Source organism: Schistocerca cancellata, chromosome 8 (assembly GCF_023864275.1).
Source record: "Schistocerca cancellata isolate TAMUIC-IGC-003103 chromosome 8, iqSchCanc2.1, whole genome shotgun sequence".
NCBI classification, from domain to species: Eukaryota; Metazoa; Arthropoda; class Insecta; order Orthoptera; family Acrididae; genus Schistocerca; species Schistocerca cancellata.
Genome location: NC_064633.1, coordinates 157,895,365 through 157,901,089, shown reverse-complemented (window position 1 = coordinate 157,901,089; position 5,725 = coordinate 157,895,365).

Here is a 5,725-nt window from a genome sequence, read left to right as displayed (position 1 = left end):
AAGACAGGTATGTTAGTTAATATACATGATGAGTCACTAACTATTGCCACCAAGAATAACTCCGAAAGTATGACAGGAGCTGAAAAGTTTGTGAACCAAAGTTGCATGGGACAGCGGGGGCCATAATATGACGTTGGGTTTTTGTTGCTAGGAGGGGTCGTTTCAGAGATATGAAGGTCAACTTTGTTTTTTCAAAATGGAATGCTATAGTTTGGTACTTATTTTCTGATAGCGCCTATCGAGACTATTCTAATGATGTGTAACAGTAAGGTCTTTCAAGGTCAACGAAAGGTGTCCCATGCAACATTTGTCCCACAAACTTTTCAGCTTCTATCATACTTTCGGACTTATTCTAGGTGGCAATGGTTGGTGACTCATTCTGTATATGCAAACATTACTGGCCATTAAAATTGCTACAACAAGAAGAAATGCAGATGATAAACGGGTATTCATTGGACAAATATATTATACTAGAACTGATATGTGATTACGTTTTCACGCAATTTGGCTGCATAGATCGTGAGAAATCAGTACCCTGAACAACCACCTCTGGCCGTAATAACGGCCTTGATACGCCTGGGCATTGAGTCAAACAGAGTTTGGATGGCGTGTACAGGTACAGCTGCCCATGTTTTAATGTGTGTGAAATCTTATGGGACTTAACTGGTAAGGTCATCAGTCCATAAGCTTACACACTACTTAACGTAAATTATCCTAAGGACAAACACGCACACCCATGCCCGAGGGAGGACTCTAACCTCCGCCGGGGCCAGCAGCTGCCCATGCAGCTTCAACACGATACCACAGTTCATCAAGAGTAGTGACTGGCGTATTGTGACGAGCCAGTTGCTCGGCCACCATTGACCAGACGTTTTCAGTTGGTGAGATATCTGGAGAATGTGCTAGCCAGGGCAGCAGTCGAACATTTTCTGTATCCAGAAAGGCCCGTACAGGACCTGCAACATGCCGACGTGCATTATCCTGCTGAAATGTAGGGTTTCGAAGGGATCGAATGAAAGGTAGAGCCACGGGTCGTAACACATCTGAAATGTAACGTCAACTGTTCAAAGTGCCATCAATGCGAACTACAGGTGACCGAGATGGGTAACCAATGGCACCCCATACCAACATGCCGGGTGATACGCCAGTATGTCGATGACGAATATTCGCTTCCAATGTGCGTTCATCGCGATGTCGCCATACACGGATGCGACCATCATGATGCTGTAAACATAACCTGGATCATCCGAAGAAAATGACGTATTGCCATTCGTGCACACAGATTCGTCGTTGAGTACACCGTCGCAGGTGCTCCTGTCTGTGATGCAGCGTTAAGGGTGACTGCAGCCATGGTCTCCGAGCTGATAGTCCATGCTGCTGCAAACGTCGTCGAACTGCTCGTGCAGATGGTTGTTGTCTTGCAGACGTCCCCATCTGTTGACTCAGGGATCGAGACGTGGCTGCACGATCCGTTACAGCCACTTGGATAAGATGCCTGTCAACTCGACTGCTAGTGATACGAGGCCGTTGGGATCCAGGACGGCGTTCCGTATCACCCTCCTGAACCCACCGATTTCATATTCTGCTAACAGTCATTGGATCTCGACCAACGCGAGCAGCAATGTCGCGATACGATAAACCGCAATCGCGATAGGCTACAATCCGACGTGATGGTACACATTTCTCCTCCTAACACGAGGCATCACAACAACGTTTCACCAGGCAACGCCGGTCAACTGCTGTTTGTGTATGAGAAATCGGTTGGAAACTTTCCTCATGTCAGCACGTTGTAGGTGTCGCCACCGGCGCCGACCTTACGTGAATGCTCTGAAAAGCTAATCATTTGCATGCCACAGCACCTTCTTCCTGTCGGTTAAGTTTCACGTCTGTAGCACGTCATCTTCGTGGTGTAGCATTTTTAATGACCTGTAGTGTATTAGAGAATGAAGTATTTTGTTTCACTGTGGCCTACATCGTGTTTAAATGGTCTGAATATAGATTCTGTTTCATGTAGTGGAATTTTGGGCATGCACTTAAAAAAAAAACCTGCCAAGAAATTTTTTGAAACTCATATTTTCTAACTAAAATATTTAGGTAATTAATAAATAAGATGGAGAGATCAGGTAGCCAAGGATCTTCAGATAGTTGGAGCAAAGGAAGTAAGGCCAATGCTTCTTGTGGAGCAACGATAGGAAGAGTAAATAAGAGTAAGTGTAAGTAACTAACATATTATTCTGTATATAACGAAAAAAGAACAGGGCTACGAGATAACTAGATTTTCTAACATTCTCGAATTCTTACTGTAACTATAATTTCTAAAACGGTTAATTTTATAAGTACACAGTTTGCAGAAAAGACAATAAGTTATTTAGTTAGAAGAGAACAACCACTTCCAAGTGAGGTATGTCAGTCGTAAGACAAAAACATTGTTAGTGGTGTCTAACTTTCTGTTACACTTGGTTTTTATGGATCGTAGTCCGCCAATATTTCTCTAAATAACTAGTCCCACATAAACAACCTACACCGTTGAATATAAAATTCTCGGTTTACTCTTTGCGTCAAATCTAGCTAACATCTCGTTCTTTCGACGAGATCCTGAGTTGCATTCGTCAGGGACAAATGACTGTAGTGGCTGCTGTTGTAGTGACCACTTGTAGCCCATAAACGTCGTAACTACATAACGCTGCCAGAGATGGTGTCCATGACAGCACTGTGGTGCCACCGTAAACAACATACTGTAAACAGTTCAGCGCACGTTTTTCTGTGTCCTCTTAGCGTCGGAAGTTTCAGATTATAGTCAATGTCTTGTTTTCTCTCACATTCCGGTTTCTACTACATCTTTACCTACAGAATCCCAGTATGTAGAAGCGTGGGACAAGGTTTCAGCTCCACCAGACATTATTCTTTGTTCATTGGTGAAATTACACTGCGCGACGGAATTAAAGGATCTGTTTTTCGAAACTCCGCAATTGACTCCCATAGCGACGCATAATTTTGAATTTCATTCAAAGGTGTGTACAACCTTCTTCTCGATGGTAAAAAAACGTGGCGTCCTGCGATGTCAACCTCGAGCTCGACAACGTTTCAAACAACAAGATGTCGATACATGCGAAAAACAGGCCACATATCACAAGTTCACGCGACGTGCAAGGTAGGTTAATGACATCACAGGCGGCCGCTGTGGCCGAGCGGTTCTAGGCGCTTCAGTTCGGAACTGCGCTGCTCCTACGGTCGCAGGTTCGAATCCTGCCTTGAGCATGGATGTGTGTGACGTCCTTAGGTTAGTTAGGTTTAAGTAGTTCTATGGGGCTGATGATCTCAGATTTAAGTCCCATAGTGCTTAGAGCCATTTGAACCATTTTTGAATGACTTCACATTGGCGCCCAATATCGGAATAATTCTACTCATAGCCACCATGGACGTGTCACACGATGGGAAGCTCGTCACAGCCTTCTCACCCGCATTTCACCGCTTTTGACGTCTCTACGATGGAAATCATAACAACGACGTCCAGCGTTGAAATCAAGCGGTCTTCTTACAATCTGCAAAGGAAAACACTCCACACGAACTGCCAGTCAAGATCGGCACGACAAAGCCTCATGACTGACACAAAGTGCGTCAATGACACTACCCCTTTCCCTGTGGCAGTGATTACCACACATTTCACGTCCTGAAACGACGTTTCACAGTGCGATGAGCAGCAGGACAATGTTCTTGACAAATTCTGGCACTGTTGACATCCACAGACGTTTCACACCTTCTCGAACAGCATTGTGGGGCTAACCCCATTAAACGTGAGTGCAGCGCAGCCCGTACGCAACTTTTTCTCTTGTGCTCAGGTTGGAACCACTAGAGACCATTTGGAAAAATATGAATGTGATCCAAAGCAGCAAGGGGCGCTTATCCTTTTCCAGCTCTACTGTTTTGCGGACTCCTGTGGCGTGATCCGGGAGGGGTGCGGCATAAAACACAAGTGAATCAAACAGCAGAGGATCCCTCTAACAGTCCCCAGTTAGGCAAAGCCCTCGGTGGAGCCCGCCCAACGTTATCGAGAATTTTAAAAATGTACATGTACAGAGACGACCTGTAAAGTAGCGCAAGGCGCCTGCAGTTAGGCAATCCTTGACACCCGCCCCCCCCCCCCCCCTCCCGCGCCCAATTCCGCACCCATTCATTAGTACGCCACAGAAGGAGGACGCAATACGGGACGGTTGGAGACGCATAAGCGCCTTTTGCTGCTTCGGATTGCGTTCAAATTTCATCGAATGGTTTTTGACGGTCGCTAGTACTTTCCCCCTGTACACCAGAGCAAAAACTGCTGTCGCCCTGCACTCCAAAAGGATATGATCGCATTTAATCGGGATGCAGCTTCGCTATCTTCTTAGAGAAGATTTGAAACGTCTGAGCGTGTTAGCAGTGTCAAAGGTTGTCAAAAACATCTTCCTGCTGCTCATCGCACTGTGAACTGTCGTTTCAGAATGCGAAATGGATAGAAATCAACGCCCCAGGGAAAAAAGCAGTTTGACTGACTCTCTTTTAGACACCTCGTGAGAAGCAGGGGTCAAATGTGGGTAAGAGGGGATATGACGACCTCATCATCGTGTGACACGTCCACGGTGGCGTTGAGCAAAATTATGGTGAAATTTAGTGCCAATGCAACGTCATTGACCTACTTTCCACGTCACGTGAACTGCTGAGCTGTGATCTTTTTTTTTTTTTTTTTTTTGCACGTGTCGACACCTTGCTGTTTGAAGCGTCTCCGAGCCCAAGCATGACGGCGCAGGACACCAAGTTTATCCAACGATTACAGAGGAAGATTGTACACACCTAGAGCCATAGTGACAACTTATGAGTCATAACGCGAGGCAGGTAGGGGTTTTTGAAAAAAGGGATTCTTCAGTTCTGTTGCGCTGTTCATGTTCAGCAAAATTTCTCACATGCTTCTGCTTTCTTGGACGCTGCCTGTTTTGCTAATGTAGCGCAGTAGAAAGGAAGCAGCACAATGGATATATCGTTACGCGATTGTTCAAAATCTTCGCGTTTTCGGTTGTTGGAGAGCGCTATCTTTATATCTCGAACCCCATAACCATCAATTCGCAAGACATGCTTTAGATGAGTAATCTTGGAATGCAAGTGGTTTTTGTGAGAAGTGGCAGTAGCTCTGTATTTATTGATGTACCTGTTTAAAGCAGCTACTTTCCTGACTGAGTGGCGAGAATTCTGCTCGCTAAGAAATAATTTACTATGCATCAGTTTGCGGTATGTAGAGTGTCAGAGTTTACCACCTAAGTTCAGTTCACTCAAAACAGCTAAAAACTGCAGCTTCCTGTCTCTCTCTGTCGCAGCAGTGAACTGTATCTTCGAATGCATACTGTTCATGTGATCGATGAACTGCTCCAGAGCTTCAGCGCCATATGCCCAGACCATAAATGTGCCCTTTACATATAGATAAAGAAAAGCACCAAATTTAATGTGTGCTGCTCAAAATGCTCCACAAACAATCTTGCCACTGTTGAAGAAAACACAGAATCCATGGCCATAATGTCAGTCATTTAATAAAATTTTGTAGCCATACAAGATGTAGATGCTAATCAATTTTATAGTTTCAGGTGGGACGTGGTCAGTCAGCAGGTTCAACATATCCTTTGCAGTAACTTTTGTAAGAGACCACCTTGATTTTGGCAATGAATATCTGAGGATTTTCAGGATGATGTTCGCAGTTGCC